Source organism: Esox lucius, chromosome 11, assembly GCF_011004845.1.
Source record: "Esox lucius isolate fEsoLuc1 chromosome 11, fEsoLuc1.pri, whole genome shotgun sequence".
NCBI classification, from domain to species: domain Eukaryota; kingdom Metazoa; phylum Chordata; class Actinopteri; order Esociformes; family Esocidae; genus Esox; species Esox lucius.
In genome coordinates, this window is record NC_047579.1 from 32,197,103 (window position 1) to 32,223,362 (window position 26,260).

The 26,260-nt window shown below is 40.6% G+C and overlaps 1 protein-coding gene and 1 long non-coding RNA gene across 4 annotated transcripts in view; one reads left to right on the top strand and one right to left on the bottom strand.

The window, feature by feature from the left end:
- The window catches only part of cacna1ia (calcium voltage-gated channel subunit alpha1 Ia), a 217,447-nt gene that overhangs the window by 68,312 nt on the left and 122,875 nt on the right, over positions 1-26,260 (top strand). The gene's annotated exons all lie outside the window — the stretch shown is intronic.
- Positions 20,342-21,330, bottom strand: LOC117595239. Of its 2 annotated transcripts, none has more exons than XR_004576414.1 (4): positions 21,291-21,330; positions 21,127-21,207; positions 20,760-20,976; positions 20,342-20,363 (listed from the first exon to the last, which is right to left on the bottom strand). It is a non-coding gene; the product is annotated as an uncharacterized LOC117595239 (long non-coding RNA). The 2 variants fall into 2 exon arrangements; XR_004576415.1 differs by lacking the exon at positions 20,342-20,363 and adding an exon at positions 20,533-20,595.

A 26,260-nucleotide genomic window follows, 5' to 3' on the forward strand; every position in this document is an offset into this window, starting at 1 on the left:
GATAGTGGAATAAAATGTATGTTAGCATTGGCATAGTGTGTCTGTGTGTGTGAGAGAAAGATAAAAAAACATTGTCGTTGTCTAAGCAATTTGAATCACCTCCCACTCCCTGTCTGCTGATTCCTGTTTGCTGATTCCTGTCTGCTTATTCCAGTCTGCTGATTCCTGTCTGCTGATTCCTGTCTGCTGATTCCTGTCTGCTGATTCCTGTCTGCTGATTCTTGTCTGCTGATTCCTGTCTGCTGATTCCTGCCTGGGTTGGTGGGAGAGGATGATAGAACAGATCGAGGAGGCTGGAACAGGAAAAAGCTGAGCTAGGAAATGGGAGTGATGGATAGACAGAGGAAAACATGAGTGTTTATTTGTTCACCAGTACTTTAGTAAGAGTGTTATTAGTCTATTGGCAGACAGGTTTGTTCTCTCACTGTCTCGGGTCATGCCAACAAAAGGCCTTCCTATTAATATCAAACTGAGTGAAAGAGATGGAGAATGGGATAAAGATAGAGTGTAATAACAACAGACGGGATCATAAAGTGCATATATATATTTACTACCATTTCATATATATTTTACTTATAAAGTGGCATTAACGGTCTATTAGTTAAGTCATATATGGTGTTACAACACACATTCACTCACTGCCAACAAGGAAACAGCAGCACAGGAAGTAGAAACAGACAAATGAAAGAGAGGAAAATAAATGAAGGAGAGGAGAAAACGCTATAATGAGGAGAAACAGTGTGTGACAGGGGCTGCAGGATGAAAGGATGAAAAAAAGAAAGTAGGGGGGAGGGAGATGCAGGGGGGAAAAGGGTAATTATAGATATTCCAGCTTACTCTGGAAAGGGGAGCAATACAGAGAGAAAGAAGGGACTGAATAGTTCTCCCTTTTCCCTGAGACACGTATAGAACAGAGGGAGAGATGTTCAAGAAGAAGACAGACAGATAGGGAACGGTCTCTCTGAGAGGCAGAGAACGACAGAAGGAAAGATTACTAGTTAGCACTGTCTTGAAGAGGAACAGAACAAGGGAGGGGGGGGGGGGTGGATTGTTAGTGTGGTGTTTGAGCGAACTTTGGCCCAGTGTCTGGTGAGCTTAGACAGGAGCTTGTGTGTATGTGTGTGTATGTGTGTGTGTGTGTATGTGTGTATGTGTGTGTGTGTGTGTGTGTACCTGCTGAGCGGAGGAGACTGGAAGGAGGAACATGTAAGTTCTAATTGCCTTCTCAGACCTTAGAGAGAATGAGGGGAGGGATGAAACAACTGAGGGAGAAAGACAGCTGACTGCTTCTTGTATGTATGTGAGTAACTGTGTGTGTGTGTGTGTGTGTGTGTGTGTGTGTGTGTGTGCGCGCATGTACAGTACTTATATATGCACTGTGTGAAGTAAGTGAAAGGGTTTGAAATCTTTCCGAATGCACTGTATGTATGTATGTATGTACCCAGCTAAAAAGAACGTACCCAGCGCACTAAATGCAGTAGGGCCTCACCTCTATACACTGTTGTCTATAAATCCCTTTTTAGAGTTATTACTCAAAAGAAATGTTGCAACACACATTTGCCTTAAAACTTAACTTTCAACTCAACGGAGTAAGCAACATTACATAAGGTATAGTGTATAACAGTTTCACAAGTCTATGAAATCACTTCTGAAGATTTTCACTCAAAGCAAATGTTGGTATAATTGCCATCATCTAACTTCATACAGTATATTTTTTGTACTACGTACTTTTAACGACAGCGATTCCAGCAGCCCAGACCCAAGAAATCAACTTTTAGGGCTACTCACTCAATATGAACAGGAGAGCCTCATATGGGCGTTGACAAGTGAGGTGAAGTCAGGAGTCATTTCTATTGAAGCAGTGTGTGGTACTGTTGAAGCAGTGTGTGGTACTGTTGAAGCAGTGTGCGGTTCTGATGAAGAAGTGTGTGATTCTGATGAAGAAGTGTGCGATTCTGATGAAGAAGGGTGCGATTCTGATGAAGAAGGGTGCGATTCTGATGAAGAAGGGTGCGATACTGCTGCAAGATGTTCATCAGTGAGGCTGCATCTGCGCTAGGACTTGTTGAACTGTAGCATCGGATGACAGTTTTTGCATGCTTGCTCTGGAAGTGCCTCTGCAAATTGTACTCTTTAAAAACTGTGACGTTAGCTTAACATATTAAGTAAGTTGCTTTACCAGCGACATCGGCAAATCAATATTTTCCAGTCAATAGTTTTTTAAATACCCTGCTTTCGTTATCAACTTTTCTTAGGCTCATTTCCAGAGATCGCTAGCCATCAATTGCGTATAGTATGTACAAATGATTACTTCCGCGTGTGGATTGTGGTGCTGGTCCCTACGTATCATAGCAACGCAAATACCTTGTTTCAACTTAAAGGTATTTTAAACAGACAGTATGATACTGCTGTACTTATTACCGGGAGTGCCAAAGGACTTTTAATTTGAAAATAAATATGCAACAGTAAATAAAGTAACGTAATCTGCGGACCTCGTCTGGTATTTTTTTATTTTTTATTATTTTAAAAGTTTTGGATGTATCGCGGGCCGGATAGAATGACTCAACGGGCCGGATCTTATCTTGCCCAGGTCTGCTGTAGATGGAGGATACAAAACCAACTCACGGTCTCAAGTCAGTGTTCCATCAAGCCAGGGGGTAGAGAATGTTTATCCTAACCGGACAATGACGATCCTATCAGACACCCACTATCACTGTCACTTTTTGGTGAAATCTGCACCCAATCCGAGTTTACGAGGTTGGCCCTATCCATCCGAAAAATGTCAGAGGTAACTGATATAACGGATCTAAAAAGAGTTGTATACGAGGTTGGCCCTATCTGATCAGAAAAATGTCAGAGGCAGAGTTGGGGAGTAATGGATTACAAAATCCATTACGTTACCAACTAAAATATTGTTATCGGATTACAGATACTTTTGAAAAAAAAATTGATTTCTTCAATTGAAAAATTATAGGTGCGCGAAATAATTATGACACCCTGCATTCTTGTTTTGTTATTTAATGTTTTTTTTTTTAAATCGTCATTCTAACCAAAATAAAAATTGAGCGCCTCAGTTGTTGAGTGTGTGATCATCATATTTGCAAACGTGGAGGAGCGTAAGACTGACAAAGCGCTAGTTTAATTGGTAAAAACAGTGTGTTTATCTATATTAGCGACACATTTGAAGGTGATTTTGTTATACCCGACGCATCTTTCTCAGAACAGTGATAGGCGATAGGGCTACCTCATGTTATATATTAGTTCAAGTTTCAAGGTTTATTTGTCAAATGCACCGAACAACACAGCCTAGAAGAGTTGCACTGAAAAATGCAGATAGGAAATGTTTTTGAAGTATAGGCAACTACTTGTTAGACAGCTGTAACATGGGCTGCCTTCAAAACAAAACATTAAATGGAATGAATCATGATATTTAAGGAGAAAAGGTGTGTTGGGATGCACTCTACCGAAGGATGATGTATTTGACCAACCACCTCAACTCCGTCCATACAGGTAGGCAATGTGATTCTGCTTGCTTTGCATCTCAGAATATTGCATCCATTGGTTATCATTGGCTGTTGATGACATTGACTTTAAGCTAAGAGTACAGGTGTTTTATCACAGTAAATTTCTATCATTTGTGATCTGAAAATCAATTGCTGGTGGCCCTAATAATCATGTTACGTATTTGTGTGGGTGTTCACGATTGCAAACGTGCGTTCGACGGTTTCTGCAAGTTTTGACAATGTTGATGGTTGTGGAGCAAAACACGCGAAAAGCTACTGATATCTTAATTTTTATATACAACAATGTCAATACCCTTTTGGGGAAATTGCCATTTATTTTTCAGCAATGTTTTGAAGCAGTTAGAAACATGAATAAAGCAAATAACAGAAAAGGTTACCACATCCTTCGATTTTGGGTTATGTTCAGATAGACAGCCAGATTCTTGAAGATCGAGGGTTATTGGATTACTGAAAATCTGACAGACCTTGAGTGTGTAATGTATATAATGTAGCCCAATCATATTGAAGTAGAAAGCAATGGTTTAGAAACGCTTCCCAAAGGCGCTGTACAAAACCCATGAGTTAAAATGCTAATTCCATTTTTGGCCAGCTTTGTAAACTCTAACACTGACTGATCCCGCAAAAGTTGTTCAACTGGCCATTCCTATTAATCAGATTAAGTTACTGATTTTGAGTAATCTAAAAGTTACGTTACTGATTACAAATGTGGACAGGTAACTTGTAACTGTAACAGATTACATTTAACCTACCCAACCCTGGTCAGAGGTAACAAATCTAAATTGTATCTGAACCAAATGTATCCCAAAGAAAATCTATGCTTCATTCTTAATATGGTTTACGCTGTAAGAACAAACCTTGCATCTCTCTCAAAAAGTGCCTTCAAATTGTCTTCTGCTTATTTGTGTGCTTTGAATTATTTGTTACATAGTCTATTACTTGAGCACGCATTACCTAAACTGTGCACAAATCTGTGTCTATACAAGTGCATGTGGGATGTCTAATTTTAGACAAGAAAATTAACTTAAATTTTATATCTTAGAATGAGCTTGTCATTTTTCATCACTTTACGTCAGATCAAATATCATGTATTATAGTCATACAAATGTCATTTTTTATCACTTTACTTCAGATCAATTATCATGTATTATAGTCATTGCATTGAGAATCTTTTAAATTTCTTTATAAACCCAATAATTACGCCTATGGACAGTAGGTGTATTATATAATTGAAGTGAATGTTCAGTGGGGAACGTTCTGTATTAAGGCCTACAATTAAATTCCCTTTGTATGAAGTGCAACTTAATATTCAAATTTGCCAGGTTTAGTTTCAATTAAAGTTTATGGTTTTGATTGGTCACAGATTTGGGGGCAGAAGAGTAACTAGTAAGGTGGAAGGATAGCCTGTTGGTTTGAGCACTGGCTCAAACTATGGTATGTGTACCACTGATGGTGCATGGTGCTCCCTTTAGTGGACGTATATTCAGTGAAATATTTTCTGAGGTGGTACGTGATGTCGAAAGTTTGAGAACCACTGGGTTAGAACACCTGGCCTATTCTTCAAATGGTTGCTCATTTGAATCCCTGAGCCTTCAATTGCTCCCAGGTTGGTGGTAAAAATTAAAATGTGCAACTTACCTGGTAAAATAGAAACCTCTTGATGTGAGGTTTGGGAATTGGATCTAAGCGGATAAGGGTCAAGATTTGAATATCAGAGCTCGGACCATGAGTCCCTTTTATACTCCCATCTGCTGTATCCTAGCAAGCTGCAAGCCTAGAGAATGTTAGTCGTGCTCACTGTTGCCTCTAGTGGCAGGTTGTCCAAGCAAATCCCAGTGTTCTGGTGACAAGCATCTAATTAGGAATAGAATGTAGCTTGACACTGGGAGAACCTTGGTTTGTGCGTGTCAGTAGGGCGGAGGACCAGAGTAGGTGAACCTGTTGTGTCATTGTCATAAAGGACTGTACACACTCACTCACACACCTGCAAGCCGACACGCACAAACACACACACACATACACACACACACACAGGCACGCATGCACACACAAGGACACATGCAGGCACACATCCCCAATGACATAACAGTCTGACTCTCTCAGTTAGACTGTTTAGAAGATGTGCTAAGTACTGAAATGCTAATTCTACTCTACACTCTCTTCTACGCCTCTCCGAATACTCAGGTTTATCTTCTGGCTGTGTTTGTGTGTGTATAAAGAGGCTGTAGCCCATCCGGATGCGTGGACATCAGTTCCCTCCTGCAGTGTAAAATAATACATCAAATAAATATTTGGACTATTATTTGTATCAGCTTTTTGTGTAATTTCAACACCTATTTAGGTAAAATATCCTTGACTTACTGTATGGTGTTTCACAAACATAAATATATTAAGTATATTAAGCAACTTACAGTATCTCAGAAATGACAAAAAATACTAATCCAATTCAACTTTTTAATCAAGCTCCAATGCCATTGTTTTCACTTAGATTTAACGAGAACATTGGAATATTCATAGAAGCCCATTGTAACGACTTTGGCAGGTACATGTATGCCTGCTCACGACTCAAGTCTCCAACGTTCATACAGTAGCCAGAGGCTTAATGCAAGCCACACAACGTTCAGTTTAGTCAGGGAAGACACTAATGATGAAAATTGCTGGTCTCATCATGGAATGTCAATGTTTCTGACAGTTTTAATATCCATCCATTATGACTCATCATGCCTCATGGCATAACAAGCTGTGTAATATAATTATAGAAATGTACTTTTCTATCTTTCAAACATGTACAGTATACATGTTAAGTCATCTTTAAAATCCTCAAATGTTAAATTGGCCATAATCCTTGAAAAACAGGGCCATTTGTTGGGGGAACTTCAAATACTCCAAAAAATCTAAAGTCAATTTTATGCATATGACAGATGTATGATCAAAGTAGCATGTCATTCTAACATAATATTTTTAAATTGTTAGTTATATTCCCAAAACAAATACCTTGCAAATTTAGCAGTATATTCAATTAGATTACATTTTTTAAAATGTTTTTTAACACAACATGAACTAAGGCGTTCAAATATCTTAACCCTGCATTTAACAGTGTAACAGTACATAGCTATTGTTTTGGGCAATGATTCCTAAGCCTGTTCATTTTTTTACTGTATGGAAACGCTTGTTTGAAGAAGTAACCTTGCATCTAATTACATAAAAGCAACTAATTTCTAAGCTTACGAAGAACTGACTTTAAAGCTTATAACAATAAAGTAGATTTCCATTGGTGATATGTACATGAATACATTGTTCCTGCTTGTCACTAATAGGAATTGAACCTACAATACTGTGGCTGCAAGCACCATGCTCTCCCAGTAGACTCCTCTGGCAGAGGAAGGGTTAATCAGACAAGAGACTGCCCAACCTGGACGCTGAGACATGATTTATGTCAGGGAACAGGGATTTGAGTGTGAGAATATCTATTTAGTTGTATTTGAAAGTATACCGTTTTCTGAATGTATGTGCATCTGAAAGTGTGTGTACATGCTACAGGCATGATTAGGATCCATCCGCCCACTGTGGTGCGTGCGTGTGTGTGCGTGCGTGTGCGTGTGTCTCTGTTATGATAGCATTGCTACGTGTCTATTGGATTCTGTTGAAGTGACTCTCACATCTGACCTGTGTTTCCAATGTTAAACCACAGAGGTCAGTTTAATACACAGTTGTTTTTGTTTATTTGAAATCTTTACAGTAAAATAAACATGTTTTTCATAGCATTCTGTTTCTTTTAGCATACAATAGGATATATTATGCAACATTTGTTTCCATTATAACTGGAGGTTGGAAGTAGAGATTAAATATGATGGGGGAAGCAAGAATACATGATTCTGGTGTGTAATCTGGTGTTCTATCCTATTAATCCCCACGTCACCTCATTGGACAATAGTTGTTTTCTGACCTGTAGTGTCTGACTTATTACCTCCTCCTCCTGTTGGTTTTATTGCGATCGGATGAAGGCCATTGAGTCATGCCTGTAATGAATGACCTTAATTAGGTCTATGCTGGGTCTATCTCTCCCTGGGGTGATGGGACTGGTCTAGCTCATTACATGTTCCACCTCTGACACACAAATATAGACAAACAAATACACCCAAAATGCACATACTGTCTAATGTTTTTGTTTTATCAATTAGCTGGCTAGCTACTGCAGTAAGATCCTTCTGTTACAATGGGAGTTTTAATTGAACACTTACATCCTGGATGTGTCCTGAGTCAGTACAGCATCAAAACAGCCCAACAGCACTGTATTCTAAGCTGTTCTATGCTGTTACAATGTGGCAAATGGTGTTCTGGTGCCCAGACATGTCTGGAAAGGAGTTGTGGGAGATTATTTGTTTGATAAGCATTGTCATAATTGGCTTAGTCTATTATGCAAGCAATGTCTCACCACTTTCTTATTAGCTAATAAAGGTCAAGTTTGTCGGATCCACCAGACCATGAATTTGGGGCTAAAATGTCTGGGAACGAGATTACTAAAACACGTACTATAACAAAACAACTAACGTACTATAACAAAACACACTCAACCTTTAGCCCGTCCTTCCTCCAGGTCTCAGAAAGCCTCTCTGCCCTTTACCAAATTGGTTTGTTTAAGGGAAATAGTTGTGACTACATTAAAGGTGTATATGCAGCTTTACCACCCATTTCACTGAACTTCCTACTTGACATTTTCTGATAATCTTTATTTTTTCATTTCTATTTCTCTCACCTGTTCTCAAATGAGACCTGACAGAACAATTTAGTATGAGAGAAAGAGAGGACAGAGAAGGGAGAATTGAGCAAATGGGGAGAGCGTAGAGAAAAACTAGAGAAACTGAGGAGTATGTAGAGAGCAAAGGAAGTAGAAAGAGAGTAAAGACAGAGAGGAGAGTAGGGAGAGGTGATCAGGAGAAGAGTACAAATAATAAAGAGAGAAGAGAGCAGAGATAGTAGAGAGATAATGCAGAGATAATGCAGAGATAAGTTGGATAGAGGATATAGTAGAATTCGCAGATAGGGAGGAGAGAGAGTACAGAAACAGGATTAGAGAGAAGACCGTAGGAGGAGAGAAAAGAGAGATGGGCCACAGAGACCTAGCTGTCGTTTAAATGATGTTATCGCTGCGTCATGTTATCTCACAAACATACACACACGCGCACACGCACACACACACACACATTAATCCCTACTTCCACACGTGACCCTATAAGTCATACCTTCCTTCCGTATGATGAAATTACCATTTTGTCACATGCATGTTTGCGTCAGCACACTCTATGTATCTCTGTGTGCATGTGTGTGTGTGTGTGTGTACTCCACTAAAAGAATGTAGTGTGGGTTTAGTGGTATTGATGGAATAATGACAGGAACATGAGGGACATCAGGCTGTGTCACAGCTGAGGGGGCAGTCTCTGCTAGACCAATTTAGTGCACCGCCACTCTATCGATCTGCACCTGTGTGTGTGTGTGTGTGTGTGTGTGTGTGTGCGCGTGTGTGTGCGTGTGTGTGTGTGTGTGTTTGTCTTACAAGCCTAGAGGTAATGATACTGAGGGTCTATCCTACTTTTATCGACAGGCTCCTCTCTAGAACCTGGATTATATCGTTTGGTCTACACTCTAAACCATACTGGGTGAAAAACAACCCAGCCATGGCTAAATATTGGACAAAAGACACTGCAAGCAAGCAAGCAAGTTTATTTATATAGCGCATTTCATAAATCGAAGCAATTCAATGTGCTTTACAATGAAAAATATATATATAAAAATACAATAACATAAACAAATACTCAAATGAAAATATCTAAACAAATGAAAACATCATCATAATAAAAATACAATAAGAAAACATATAAAGATAAAAAATGGGATAAAAACATAGGAAGCTATAAGGCTTAACAGTGTGGTTAAGTTTAAGTACTCAGTCATAGGCACGTGAAAAGAGAAGTTAATCAATCAATCAAATGTATTTATAAAGCCCTTTTTACAACAGCAGTTGTCACAAAGTGGATTTACAGAAACACCAGGCCTTAAACCCCAAGGAGCAAACAACAGTAGTGTTGAATTTCAGTGGCTAGGAAAAACTCCCTAACAAGGCCGAATTTTAGGAAGAAACCTAGAGAGGACCCAGGCTCAGAGGGGTGACCAGTCCTCTTCTGGCTGTGCCGGGTGAGTCCAATTGGTATAATTAATAAATGCGTGTGGGCTAAATCCAGAGTCTATTTTAATTTAGACTAGGTCAGAAGTATGACCAGATGGGGACAGCAACGGGCCCCCCAAACCAGGTACTCCGCAGGTGTGGACCAGAACCTCATGTTCTCCTAAAGTTTAAAAAGGGAGGAGACAGGGAAAATTCTGAAAATGCATTCCTCATATCAACAACGATTTATGGAGAAGGAGAACTTAGTGGGGAAGGAGAACTGACCCAATCCCCCAGCACAATAGTATAGCAGCGTAAGACCTTGGAACTGAGACGGGGGGGTCCGGCGACACTGTGGCCCTACCCAGGGGAGGCCCCGGACAAGGCCCAACAGGCAGGAAATCAATCCACCTACATTGCCAGGCATCAACCAAAGGGACACCCACCAACCGCAATCACCCTGAATGAGGGCTGAGTATTGCCAGCAGAATACAGCCCAATTGCCAAGTGCGCAACAGAGAGTCAACAACAAGCCAGTGACTCTTCCCCTGAAAGGCATTGGAGGGAGGGGATCTCAGTGTCGACGAGAGCCCACGTGGCAAGACAGAAAGCGTGGACTGTATCAAGCCTTCTGGTCACCTTCACACCCCCGGGCCAGGCTACACCTAATCATTAACTGTGCTGTAGAGATTCGTTTTTAGTAGACACTTGAAAGTTTGCACGGAGTTTGCATTTCTAACCTTAATTGGCAGATCATTCCACAGTAGTGGAGCTCTATGAGAGAAGGCCCTGCCTCCGGCTGTTTGTTTAGAAATTCTAGGTACAATTTAAAGGCCCGCATCTTGCGAACATGAGTTACGTGTAGGTATGTATGGCTGGATCATTTCAGCAAGGTAAGTAGGAGCAAGTCCATGTATTGATTTATAGGTTAAGAGTAAAACCTTAAAATCAGCCCTAACCCTAACAGGCAGCCAGTGTAAGGATGCTAGTACAGGAGTAGTGTGTTAAAAATTTTTTGTTCTAGTTAGGATTCTAGCCGTGTGCAGCACTAATTTAAGTTTATTTATTGATTTGTCAGGGTAACTGGAAAGAAGAGCATTGCAGTAATCTAGTCTACAAGTAACGAAAGCATGGATTCGTTTTTCTGCAACAGTTTTTGATAGAAAGTTTCTGATTTTTGCAATGTTTCGAAGTTGAAAATAAGGAACTCTTGAGACATATTTTATATGTTCTTCAAAGGAGAGGTCAGGGTCAAGGGTAACGCCAAGGTTTTTTACAGATACGACCATGCAGCCGTCGAGGTTCACAGTGAGATCTGCTAACAACGCTCTTTGTTTCTTGGGTCCTAAAATGACCATTTCTGTTTTTCTTGAGTTTAAGAGCAGAAGTTCTCTGTCATCCACTTCCTAATATCTGAAACGCATGCTTCCAAAGTAGCTTATTTTGGGACTTCTCCATGCTTCAAATATATAACTGTGTCATCAGCATAACAAGGATAATTTACATTGTGATTTCTGATTACATCGCCCAGAGATAGCATATATAGTGACAACAATATTTCAGTGACAGTCCCTTTACCCCGAGTAGTTTGTCCTTCAGGCACAGAGTCATTTTTTCAAACAATCCATTATTCAGCTCTGTCTCAGTCTGTAAATAGTGTTATTAGCATTGTTCAAATTCATGAATGGAAATGGTTTGTACCGCAATCAGCCAGCTAGGCAAAGCAACCTATATTCACAAAGCTTGTTGAGGTTAAAGTTCACGCTCACCTGGATGATATCACTGCCAAAGAACAGAAGCTGTGTATCATGGCTATAGGAAATTGTTCACTAGTGCCAGTTTGAATTTAGCCAATTCCGCCGGCTGTTTCGTTAGTGTACAGTTTTAAAAAAAGATGCTACCGCGAGAGATTGCTGAATGTAGTTTGAAGTGTTTGGAGTAATTTTCTGCTTGCAATATAGCTTTATGATGAAGATACGAACCATTTCCATTCATGAATGTGGACGATGCTAATAACGGTAATTACAGTCTGGGACAGTGCTGAATAATGGATTGTTTAAAATAAAATGTGTATTCAGGAATATCGTTTAGTAAGTGGACTTGAATTTTAAGTGGAAAAAATATGAATTTTGGATGAACTCTCCCTTTAAGTCTGGAAGTTGACCAGATTGATTGCTCATGCTTATTATTACCAGTATGAATAATATTAGTAATAATAATAATTAATATTTTCTATTTTTAATTTAGAAGACATAGGAGAAGAATAGTTTGTAAAGCTTTTACATTTTTCAAGAATGATCTCAACGTGCATAATATAAAAGCTAAGTAATTAGAAAACGTTGCATGCATAATCCTCAGTCGGAAAAGGGTGGCTTGCCCACTTCAGGTTGGTGGAGAGTGCCTGCCTCAAGTGGAGGAGTTTAAGTATCTAGGGGTCTTGTTCACGAGTGAGGGAAGGATGGAACGGGAGATTGACAGACGGATCGGTGCAGCTTCTGCAGTAATGCAGTCGATGTATCGGTCTGTCGTGGTGAAGAAAGAGCTGAGCCGCAAGGCGAAGCTCTCGATTTACCAGTCAATCTACGTTCCTACTCTCACCTATGGTCATGAGCTTTGGGTCATGACCGAAAGGACAAGATCCCGGATACAGGCGGCCGAAATGAGTTTTCTCCGCAGGGTGGCTGGGCGATCCCTTAGAGATAGGGTGAGAAGCTCGGTCACCCGGGAGGAGCTCAGAGTAGAGCCGTTGCTCCTCCACATCGAGAGGGGTCAGCTGAGGTGGCTTGGGCATCTTTTTCGGATGCCTCCGGAACGCCTTCCTGGGAAGGTGTTCCGGTCCCATCCCACCGGGAGGAGACCCCGGGGAAGACCTAGGACACGCTGGAGGGACTATGTCTCCCGGCTGGCCTGGGAACGCCTCGGTGTCCCCCCGGAAGAGCTAGAGGAAGTGTCTGGGGAGAGGGAAGTCTGGGCATCCCTGCTTAGACTGCTGCCCCCGCGACCCGGCCCCGGATAAGCGGTAGAAGATGGATGGATGGATGGATGCATGCATAATACGTACCTGTTAATGTATTTAACTATATCCTAAAAGCCACAGTGTAATTCTAGGAGGAACCCTGAGTATTGTAAAAAGTCTTGATATTCTCTGAATGGGTGTTCCAGAGGAGAAAAAGCAGAGTGCCTCATGTTCTGTTCAGATGGTAGGTGGCTTGGCCGTTGAGGTTCATGGGGTAGACTACAGACATCAGACAGGTTGGCAGGTTTGATGCCATTTAGGGCTTTTTTCAATTCTTTGATGAAGCAGCAGGACCAATGGAGGTCCTACTGTGTTATTGATCGAGGACTCATCAGGTCAGATCAGAAGACTGGGTGAGGGACTTCATAGGGGTGTGGCTTTCATATAGCTATTTTTGGACTCCTGTGAGAGTAAATGAGTTCTACTCTGTCTTTTCCTAATGAAGGTGCTCCAACGCCACCTCAACCTCTCTCCAGTTTCCGTCAAGTTCCTTAGTCTTCAAAATACCTAAAGTCCCCACAGACTGTGCTCATTTAATACAGGCCTAAAGACACTTGTATATACAGTAGGAACGTTTTTTGATTGTAATTGTGCTTTAAAAAGTATGTTTATTTTCTATTTTCTTTTCTCATTTTTTATTTTTTTTATTTAATGCACTTTGAGATGATTCTTAATAATTAAATGTTTTCTACAAATGTAATTCATTATTATTACTATTACCTTAAAGTTGAACACAGAATATTCTTTTTTGCTTTAGATAGGCTTCATAATGTTATGATTTCCTTATACAGAACACATTCTCTTAAGGTCATTGTGGATGTTTGTCTATTGCCAATGTACCACTGCTACATGCCCTGCCTATGATCAGCTCTAGGCCATGGTATTTTGGCCATATCCCACACTCCCTCCTGTCTTACTGCTTACATAATATGACTGCTATCAGCCAATTAGCATTTGAGATTTAAACCATTTGGTTAGTGAATATATAATTATATGTTCTGAAAGCCTAACTGTCCTGTAAAAATAACCTGTGTGTTCATTTAATACAGTAGGTAGCAGTACAATCCCCAAAATGTTCTTTTTAAAGTAAAACAAACAATTAAACAAAACGGTCTACTTGGCATTGTATGCCCTTTCAGCTTATTTGCTGGTAAAAATCTTAATGGTCTCAATTGTGCTCCCTGTGCACTCACAAATGGGATATAATGTAATGGGATATAAATATAGATGATATCTCTATTATTCTGTATCCTTGAGCGGCGACTTTGCCACATGCTGACCTTTAATGCCACATACACTACTAGGTAGATAACAGCATTTTTCATCAGCTGAAAAATGCATTACATATGTAAAAAAAAATAATATATATATAGTGTTTGAACATTAACATTTGTTTAAGACTGACCAATGTACAGATTGCTGTTATATCCAAATTCACGACTTATACATTTTCATTTCCCAGTTGGTTGTCAATGGAGATTTAGGAGACCTGGTCAGCTCTTCTCCTAATGTTTCATTCACAGCCAATCTGCCTGGTGGACATTCATCAATAGCTATTTTATCCATATTGAGTCCTCTGTCTAACTCTACGGTGGTAATGTCTCACTTCCCACTTACTTAGGAATTGGACAGACAGGCAAGTTAGATCCCATCCCACAAATAGATCCCATTGGGAATATATGATGAGATCAACATTTCCTGAATGAAGGAAAGTGTCTGTATGGGGGCTTTGTTACCAATCAATGCATGTTTCTCTTGTCCATTTGTGGTCTATGTGTATTCTATTGACTTTGATCTAAGTATAGCCTTCTGCTCACTTATATTGGGCCACTGTGGATAAACAATTATTGAAAATAACTTTACCCCCCTAGTCGTACTCTTAACCCATTATGAGCCATTTATGTCTCTATTAAGTGACCCAGTCTGCCAATGGAAATCAATAAGTTGTTGTTTAACCGTTTCATTGGCAGACACTATCATTAGGAAAGATTTAATTAGACATCATTAAGTCCAGCAGAACCATTACACATCACTAAAGTTTTCTAAGGCCTGTGTCCTTTTGCAGGCCGCTAAACACTCCCAGGACGTGAAATCACTGTGTCAACAATGCAACCCATGATGTCATTCAGATGTAATTCTGGTGCTACTGATGATGCCTATGTCTTTGGAGAGTCATGTCACTCCTGTGCTATGAAGTCTATGGTGGATATAAAACGTCTACACACCCCTGTTAAAATGCCAGGTTTTTGTGATGTAAAAGAATGAGACAAAGATAAATCGTGTGAGGACTTTTTCCACTTTTAATGTGACCTATAATGTGTGAACAATTCAATTGAAAAACAAATTGAAATCTTCAAGGGGGAAAAATGGAAAATAAAAACCTTACAATAACCTGGTTGCTTAACTGTGCAACTTATAACTGGGGATGTGGCTGTGTTCAAAATTAACCAATCACATTCAAACTCATGTTAAATAGAAGTCATTACACACCTGCCATCATTTAAAGTGTCTCTGCTTAATCACAAATAAAGTTAAGCTGTTCTAGTAGGATTTTCCTGAAATTTTCTCAGTTGCATCTCAGAGCAAAAGCTATGGTCCGCAGAGAGCTTCCAAAGCATCAGAGGGATCTCATTGTTGAAAGATATCAGTCAGGAGAAAGGTACAAAAGAATATCCAAAGTATTAGATATACCATGGAACACAGTGAAGACAGTCATCATCCAGTGGAGAAAATATGGCACAACAGAGACATTACCAAGAACTGGACGTCCCTCCAAAATTGATGAAATACGAGAAGAAAACTGGTCAGGGAGGCTTCTAAGAGGCCTACAGCAACATAAAAGGAACTGCAGGAATTTCTGGCAAGTACTGGCTGAGTGCTACATGTGACAACAATCTCCCGTATTCTTCATATGAAGAAAAACAAAGAAAAACATCCAAGCCCGGCTGAAGTTTGCAAAAACAAACATCAAGTCTCCCAATAGCACATGGGAAAATGTGTTAAGGTCTGATGAAACCAAGGTTGAACCCTTTGGCCATAATTCCAAAAGGCATATTTGGTGCAAAAACATTACTGCACATCACCTAAAGAACACCATACCCACAATGAAGCATGGTGGTGGCAGCATCATGCTTTGGGACTGTTCTTCTTCAGCTGGAACTGGGGCCTTAGTCAGGGTGGAGGGAATTATCAACAGTTCCAAATACCAAGCAATTTTGGAACAAAACCTTCAGGTGTTCGTTAGAAAGCTGAAAATGAAGAGGAAGTTCACCTTTCGGCACGACAACAACCCAAAGCACACATCCAAATCCACAAAAGCATGGCTTCACCAGAAGAAGATTAACGTTCGGGAATGACCTAGCCAGAGCCCAGATCTGAATCCAATTGAACATCTGTGGGGTGATCTGAAGAGGGCTGTGCACAGGAGATGTCCTCGCAATCTGACAGATTTGGAGCGCTTTTGTAAAGAAGACTGGGCAAATATTGCCACGTCAAGATGTGCCATGATAATAGACTCCTACCCAAAAAGACTGAGTGCTGTAATAAAATCAAAAGGTGCTTCAACAAAGTATTAGTTTAAGGGTGTGCACACTTATGCAACCAGCTTATTGTGAGTTTATTTTTATTTTCCCCCCTCAAAGATTTCAGTTTGTTTTTCAATTGAATTTTATTTCTGCAGACCAACTCTTGGGCAATGCAAAGCCAATGGGCGATAGAGAAAGAGTTAGTGTAGTGAAGTGGTTTTGAGTTTAGGCCCCGGTGGCAGGATGGAATGACTGAGGTGGCATTTTTTTATAAATGAGGGGGCTTCTCTAATCACTGCGCAAGCTGTCCACCAACAAAAATTATGATGTGGAACCATTGGCTCTTTTCCACTACATGGTACCAGCTCGACTCTACTCGCCTCGCCTCTGCTTGCTGTTGGAGGTTTTCCACTGCATGGTGCCAGCTCCACTCGGCTCTATACGCTTCGCCTTTTTTGCTTTTCCACTGCCCAAAAGTTAGGATAGTAACTGGTACCAGATACCTTTTTTAGTACCTGCTCCGTCGAGGTTCCAAGTGAGCTGAGCCGATACCGAAAGGTGACGTGAAAACACGGAAGACTTCTGATTGGACAAGAGTAACTCAAAGTGTGCTGCAAACAAAACAAGCTGTTCTGCTGTTAGCAGTCCAGGTTCAGAGAATGGTTTTATGAGATGAGAACTGCGCGTCTTTGCGGATCTCTGCTCGTCTTTGCGGATCCTGGAGTCCTTGCATTGAAGTGGGTTAATTTCAGTGCCAGTGCATAGGACCGGACTCGTAATTAAGCGATTAAGCGATCGTATTTTCCCTAAATTCCTTTTGGTTTGGACCTATGCATTGGCGTTTAAATCAACTAATTATCCCTGTTAGAGACCCACAAAGACGCGCTGTTTTTGTAGCCTACAAAAGGACCTCATCTTTTTCCTCCTCTGGGTTTTTCTATAGACTTACTGGCATACATTGCACTGGTCGAAGTAGTAACTTTCCTTCTTCACTACTACCAGTATAAACGCTGCCTTGTGTACAGTAGACTACTCTTCAGTCAGTCTGTGGTATTATAGCCAACAATTAATAAGGCAAATATTTATACCTTTTAATTGAGTTGAAGGGGTTATGTAGGTTGTTTAAAATGTGTTGGTGTTGAGTGTATACACTTAAACCTAACAGAACATTGCAGTTAAGTCATCTTTTATACGATAATTATATTCTACTTTTTCACTGTTTTTCAAACATGTGACCATCCCAGATAGCAATGAGTCGGCGGACCGGAGGCGGTCCTCCAAAGACAGTAGAAGCGTCAGAATGTCTAAATCGCAAACACGTTTGCCAGCTTTCCGCCGGCGGCAGACGCTTTTTAAAAGCGGCAGTCGCACTCCTACCGCCTGTGTTCTGCGGCCGGCCCGTGGTCCAACCGCCTTTCCACCGCCGTTATACAAAAGGTTTTCGAGCGATCTGCCGCTTTTATATATATATATATATTTAATATTTATAGCATGCAGTTTATCGAGAATAATGATTGATCAAACCAGACAAATTTCCATTTGGTGTTTTAATTCCACATTTCAAAGTACAGTAACTGTCATTCAAACAAGATGTGTCAGATCACTGAAATAAATAATAGGCAGAAAAAAATAAACATAAATACACACAGAACATGCAGGTTTCCAATAAAATGTTGGTTAAAAAAACAGCCATACAAGCAAATTATAACACAAACACAATCATTGTTAATAATATAGAGGTCAGCTCTGGGATGAAAATAATTACCAGTAAACATAACAAGTAATGAGGATATTTGGTACCAAAGAATGTGCAGGATACCAAATAAAACGAGGTAGAACATCACATTTTCAAGCCATTGAGGAAAGCTCTAGAGTAGAATATTCCATTATAATGGCATTGCTGACCTGGAGCACAATATTTACACCATGCTGCATTAAGATGTGTCTCTTGTATCTGTGATAAACAAAACTTGATATACATATATAAAAATACAGAGGTAAAAACAGTAGTAGAACAGACCATTATAACTGCAATGCTGACCTGTGGCACAAGGATTTACAAGCTATATTTAACAATAGAATAACAGTTAAGCACTGTGATGGAATGAAAAATGCTGATGTTAAAAACAGAGTAAGTAGAATATTTGGTACCAGGTACTGTGCAATATCAAGTATCAGAGGTACGAAATAGTATTTCCAAGCTATTATTAATTGAATAACAGTTAAGCATAGTGATGAAATGAAAGTAGAATGTTGGTACTAGTTAATGCGCAATATCAAGTAACAGGTATGAAATAGGATTTACAAACTATAATAGAATCGTTAAGATGGAATGAAATAAGCCAATACTAAAGTTAATACAAAAAAAACAGGGTGGGTTTGGTGAGTGTAGTCTGGCACTTCTGGCTTCTTGATGTTACTGACTGCAGGATAAAGAAAGTGTTCCAGTTCAGGGATGCTGGGGTGTCAGTAGTCAGCCTAGTTTTAAGGGGTTGGCTGTGGGTCCTTCTCAGCTGGGCGGCTTTTTCCTCCTTCACAGTCTGATGCTCCTTTCAGGCAACGTGTAACGTTAACCTGGACCGCCTCATCAGTGGCATCCTGGGTTCAATCAATCAATCAAAATTTATTTATAAAGCGCTTTTTACAACAGCAGTTGTCACAAAGTGCTTTACAGAGACACCCGGCCTTAAACCCCAAGGAGCAAACAACAGTAGTGTTGAATTTCAGTGGCTAGGAAAAACTCCCTAAGAAGGTCGAATTTTAGGAAGAAACCTAGTGAGGACCCAGGCTCAGAGGGGTGACCAGTCCTCTTCTGGCTGTGCCGGGTGAGATATTAAGAGTCCAATTGGAATAATAAATAAATTTCTCTTGGCTAAATCCAGAGTATATTTGATTTTAGACTAGGTCAGAAGTATGACCAGGTGGACAAGGACAGGAACAGCAACGGTCCCCCCAAACCAGGTAATCCGCAGGTGTGGACCAGGACCTCATCTCCTTCTAAAATTTAAAATTGGAGGAAACTGAGAAAAGTTAGTAGTACATCCCTCATGTCCCCCAGCACAATAATATAGCAGCGTAACACCTTGGAAACTGAGACGGGGGGGTCCGGTGACACTGTGGCCCTACCCGGGGGAGGCCCCGGACAGGGCCCAACAGGCAGGAAATCAATCCAACCACATTGCCAGGCATCAACCAAAGGGACACCCACCAACCGCAACCCCCCTGAATGAGGGCCGAGTATTGCTAGTAGCGTACAGCCCAACTGCACAAGTGCGCAATAGAGAGTCAACAACAAGCCAGTGACTCTTCCCCCGAAGGGCATTGGAGGGAGGGCATCCCAGTGGCGACGAGAGCCCACCTGGCAAGACAGCAAGGGTGGACAGTATCAAGCCTACTGGTCACCTTCACGCCCCCGGGCCAGGCTACACCTAATTATAAACCGTGCTGTAGAGATGAGTTTTTAGTAGACACTTGAAAGTTTGCAGTGAGTTTGCATTTCTAACCTTAATTGGCAGATCATTCCACAGGAGTGGAGCTCTATGAGAAAAGGCCCTGCCGCCAATTGTTTGTTTAGAAATTCTAGGTACAATTAAAAGGCCTGCGTCTTGCGATCTAAGGTTACGTGTAGGTATATATGGCTGGATCATTTCAGCAAGGTAAGTAGGAGCAAGTCCATGTATTGATTTATAGGTTAAGAGTAAAACCTTAAAATCAGCCCTAACCCTAACAGGCAGCCAATGTAAGGATGCCAGGACAGGAGTAATGTGTTCAAATTTTTTTGTTCTAGTTAGGATTCTAGCAGCTGTGTGCAGCACTAATTGAAGTTTATTTATTAATTTGTCTGGATAACCAGAGATAAGAGCATTGCAGTAATCTAATCTAGAAGTAACGAAAGCATGGATTAATTTTTCTGCATCAGTTTTTGATAGGAAGTTTCTAATTTTTGCGATGTTTCGAAGATGAAAATAAGCAACTCTTGAGACATATTTTATATGTTCTTCAAAGGAGAGGTCAGGGTCAAGGGTAACGCCAAGGTTTTTTACAGTTTTTTGGGATACGACCATGCAGCCGTCGAGGTTCACAGTGAGATCTGCTAACAACGCTATTTGTTTTTTGGGCCGGGTTCTTCCGGAGGGCCCCTGTAGAAAATACAGATCTGTCATTACATTTGAATGGCATAAGGCATAAGGGCATCTACTTAAAAAAATTACTTTGAACAATGGTCTTCAGGAACAGGTCTCTAAAACAGGTTTTATCCCCTATACCAGTCCAGGTTGTATTAACGGCAAGGTTATTAGAGAAAATACTCTGAAGCATTCTCCACACTGTTGTCTTCAGGTCCCTCCCACATTTGATAGCCAAAAAGCGAAGCTGAAAATCCAAAAATGTGTTAAATTACATTTCTCGCAAGCTTCTCATACATAAATATAAAATGTGACAGGCTGTGGATTTAGACTGTAGAATATACAGTGTACAAACTTAATTTGACTTTTTAGATTACCCTACGGCCTTATAAACGAAAGCAACACACTTACAAATCGTTCCTGGAGCTCTTTATCCTCCCTCAAAATGCTGTCAAGAAACACCAAATCTGGGTGTCTAGGGGGAGTAAAAGATCCCCTGGCAGGGATAGCTCTCCAAAAGACACATTGGCACTGAAATGTTGCAGCATAGTGTCCATTTTGTTTTCCATGCTACGCACAACATCGCCAAACTCTCCAAGACGTCGCAGCACTAGGGTCTGATCTGCACCTACAGGGGTTCCCAGAATAAAAGAATAAAGTAGTCAGTCCTGGTCCCTCAATTACTAAACAATGACATTTATACCTAGGTCTAATACACATACATGTGGACCCAGTGGGAATTAAATCAACAACCACAGGTGTTGTTTGCAAGTTGTACCTGATTGCCCAGTGCGAGCAAACATCTTCAGCATTGTCCCAAATAGCTTCACCTGCTCTTCACCTGCGCTGTCACCCGAAGCTACAAAATGAAAGGCATATGGTCATTCTGAACCTACATTACACACAAAAAAGTAAAATTAAAGAAAGAGTGCATGTTCTCACCTGCTCGTGCATGGCTCCCCTCCCTCAGGGTATGGCTCCCCTCCCTCAGGGCTTGGTTCTCCTCCCTCAGGGCTTGGTTCTCCTCCCTCAGGGCTTGGTTCTCCTCCCTCAGGGCTTGGTTCTCCTCCCTCAGGGCTTGGTTCTCCTCCCTCAGGGCTTGGTTCTCGTTCTGGAAAACTAAAGGCACTATTTTCAAAACTGTTAAAAAACTGGACATTAGGACATAGGCCTAGAATATTTACCTTCATTGCTGAAAACTTCATGCTGTACATGCGATGCCAGGGGAGTCCAAGGGCCAATAACGGAGCGATGACTTTCTCCTATTGATAATCATTGACGTAAAAATATGTTTGAAGTTATTGCATACATGTAATGAATTGGACTTAAATGTAACAGTTTAGCGCAACGTATTACATACCTCCAGCCTTTTCACCCATTTGCTGCCAGGGTACATTTTCTGCTGGGGGTGTAAAGTTTAGTACTTGACGAACTGGGGGAAAAAACATAACAGCTTTAATTTCACTGCAGAGATTGCATATTCAGTAATGAAACAATAATTGAACTGTGCAAAGCTAATGATATGTACAACACAGCTCCACACCTTTTATCCAGAAAGTCAAGTGCCCTAAAGAAAAACAGATTATGGATAAAAGGATTCCTAATCTTAAATAGAAGCAATAGTTTCCAAGACAAAAAACATCACTTACTTGTACTCAAACTCTTGGCTCTGAAGTGGAGTCTGGATTACTGGGGAGAAACCTGGTTCTGAGAAAGAGGGAACAGAAATTTTAAAATCTAACAAAGTGTACAGTTTAGTTACAGGATCACAAATTAAGCATCACAGCAATACATTTTACATACCAACTCTGAAGTCTACAGATGGCTCAACATTTTCCTGGTTTTCTGGAATCAATGCAACTTCTGTAGAATGTAGTGATTCAAGTGAATGTCCTGTTTGTCCCTCTCAACTCTTTTCATTATTATTTTCCTTTTGGCCCAGTAACTAAACATTGTGACTAACAATGTATTTACCTTTAAAACCAAAACGATTGACCAACAGTAGGTCTCTTGGGTGAAGATAATCGGTTATGCTCTGGCCAAGGTATCTGCAACAAAACCGGATTGTTAACGTTAGGAATATACAGTAGCTATGCTGTGGGGGGGAAACATTATCAGCCAAATGTGGAACAGTGAAATTGTTAAAAATAAAATGTATTCATTGGGTGTTGTGATTCAAGTGAACACAGAATGTTCCTCAAACATAAAACGTACAGCAGTTCAGAGAATTAGAAATCACAATCGCCTTAAATCCAGTACAGTAGCAACACAGCACAAAACATGCTAGCCACAGTGTGTACTGTAACAAAGGCAAAACAGCATGTGCTAGCTAACACTTACTCTAGCTACTGGACTAGCAGCATACTTGTTCAGGCAAACAAAATAATTTAAACAACATATATACATCGTTATTTTTGTAAGAAAGACTAAGTTTACATTTTAGTGTTTTCTAGATGAAAAGCTTTTGCTACCTATTATAGCTCGTTAAAATTCAACATGTACTAACAACATTGCGTTAACAAGGCTACTTTAGCTAGTTAGGCCAGAACAAAGATGACTACACATTTTAAATATATAAACTAAAAACAATGTCAACATAATATTGCGTTACACAAAAAGGAAACATGTACTTACTTAAACGATGGTAGTCGATGACTTTGCTAGCTAGCAGACTGTAACTCGCGATTGAGCGACGAACTGATGCGAATGTGTCCAAACCAACATGGCTGGTCGATTTTGAGAGTAGCCTATTTAAAAGCTTCTTGCCGCCGAAGGACCGCTGTTTTTAGACCCAGGCAACCGCCAGAGAAAATTAAGCAGTCAAAAAATCTCCCAAGAAATGGGAGTGACGTATTCGGCGGCAAACGTTTCATCCCCGCCAGCAGGACGCACCTATAGCCGACAGCTAAGGGCCGGCGGCAAAAAGAAGCCTTGCGGATATTTTTTGCTATCTGGGATGCTATCCAGATTTAGTTTACTTTTCATTTGCAACTTTACATTCAAAGCTTGTCAATTTAAAAGTAAATTGATGTGGTTCATTCAATAGATTTTTCTGTTCACTGCAGGGTTTACTTTAGTTGGCCAAATGCCAGCCTTTCGCCGGTATCACGTGTACGATATCCTCCATTGTTGTTCCTGTGTGTGTCGCGTTGTAGGTGGCATCACGGCAGTTTTCCTGTGGTGTCATTATGGGCGGGTACAGGGTACAATCTGCAGTGGAAACGAACCGATGCGAGGCGTGTAGAGCCGAGTCGAGCTGGTACCACGCACTGGAAAAGCACCACATTTGATGTGTATATGGATAAACCAGTGGCGACGGGCCTGCTTACAAGGCCAGGATTGTGGGTTTGATTGCCAGTGTAGGCAATGCGATAATGTACGGACTCACTACTGAAAGTTGTTCTGCATCACATCATCTTGACGTAAATCGACAGTGTGTTTGGCTTTGTTCTAACCGCTGCTCATACAGAGCTTCAGTCTGGGGTACTTGATGACGGCAGCGTGGATTATGATATACCTTCCACTAATCACCCCTCCAGCCGTGCTTTCTGAGAGAGATTATTCTGCTGCCAGAACCAGTCAGCATCAGTGCATCCTTATCTAAAGTAATGCGAAAGGGTTACCTGGCGCTAATCACATCTTTCTAAATTGCATTATTTCCGATAATTGTGTCCCCAAACAAGTATATAATACACTCAACCAGTTTTATCCCTCCGAGGACTCACCTCAATATATACTCTCTGTCACAGCCTCCCTCCCAAAACATGAGGCCGCCAGACAGAGAATAAACCAACTGGCGATATGTCACAGCTCGGTCTCAGTATGGCGGTACACAAAGCCCTAGCCCTCACACATCAACTCACATGCGTTTGTCATATTCAGAACCAGCAGTCTCTGTGTTCAGCGAGAACAGGGGGGAAAGAGGGAAAGAGAACACAGGGTAGAGTGGCTGTTGTGGCTGCTTTGCTACCTGGTCTCTTGTTACCTGAAGGTTCTCATGTGTATAATGTCAATATTATTTGTTGTGTACACTTTGAAAATATTCTCCCAAAATCCGAACCCTTAACCAGTCAGAATGAATAGCTAAAAAACAAATGGAGGCACAGCTAGGCTGTCAGTCGATGTCACGCGTATTTTATGTAGATCTCCCCTTGAAAACGTCTGATTCTAACGTGATTTTGTGACACCTTGTGTATTGCCTGTCATGATAGTGTGCCAGGTTTTCCAACACCAGGACATGCAGGCCCTCATCGGTAATAACAGGCGCAGTAAGTAGAGACAATGTCACTTTGACTCCTGTAATGACACCAGTGAACATGGCATTGGGTCAGTGTGCAGGATAAGATGGGGCCGATGATAAAGGATCATTGTACCGCCAGTGTGAGGTGATGCACACACAAGCACTCAGACACATACACATGCATATAACGCACACGTTAACACGCGACCACACAAGCACTCAGACACATACACATGCATATAACGCACACGTTAACACGCGACCACACAAGCACTCAGACACATGCACGTGCATGTAACGCACACGTGAACACGCGACCACACAAGCGCACAGATATCACGCAGACAGACACAGAAACACACAAACTCACACACACACACACACACACAGAGCGCAGTGGCAAAGCCGAAAAGGGTATTCATTCTGCTCAGTCTGATTTCACAATGTTCTTTCTGTGCTATCCAACCATGATCAAGTAAGGCATTCAGGGACAAATTACTAGCTTCACTTTAAGACTCATTGGGGAACTGACGCTGATGTATGTGTCTGTGTGTGTTTGTGCAATAGGATTGTGCAGTTTCCAGTCAAAATTTGACGTCCAAAAGGAGCAGTACATCTGTCTCTGTACACCAGTGGTTGCCTTATTATTGATGGGCACACTATGGGAGCCTTAAAAAAACCTCCAGAGGGGCCCAAATATATATATTTTTATTACTGTATTTGCTTAAAAATTGGGGAAGCCCCTAACCGTAAACCCCTCCAGGGCCCAAAACTGTAGAGCGGACTCTGATAAGAGAGCATATGAACATGGAATAAGACATGAACATTTATGTATAATAGCTGTACATTTGCCAGTCATTGCTCAATTTATTTGCGACTTGTGAAAACAAAAATGTTTTCAAGTCATCATCCAGGGCCTCCCTCTTAAAGTTTGAGGGTCCTTGACATTGAAAAGTTTGAAAACCTCTACATTATCTTCAGTGCTTACCTTACCTTACGTAGCTAATGCCACTTCTAGTATCTGAGTAGAGGTTGAGTAAAAAGTCAACTGAAGCTCATTATTTTGGGATGGAATTAAAAATGATACTTCTGTAGGTACATATCTAATTAACCCGTTTTGGTTTATTAAAATCCTTTTAAATGTAAAGTACCATGCTAAGGGAACGTCCGTTATAATATGTGTCATGGATATTCTACTTATAAATTAGCAGATTTTAGAACAATTCACTTGGTAATGATTGTGTTAAACACACAAAAAACTACAAAATATTGAAACAGCTCAAATCCTACTGCTTGTCAACTGTAAAGTTGATGATTGGAATATCCCAGTGTGAATATCCAATATCAATTTGAATGCAAGTGACAAATGTGAATATCTTGAATAGTGAAAATAATAAATAAATAAAACACCCATATACAGTATTTTCTTTATTAATGCTCAGTCCACTGTTCTTATTTGTTTTTATTTATTTTATTTATTTTGTATAAATGTATGCACTAACAGGCCTGAACAAATTCCTTTTTTGTTGTGAAACTTACTTGGTAATAAAACGTTTCGGATTGTGATTGTGATTAGGCCTTATAATAAGTACTCTACTTGATCCGCTCTTGAAGACACTGACTTACAAAATTGGCACTTCTTATGAATTCTTGTGTATTGCCTTAAAGATTT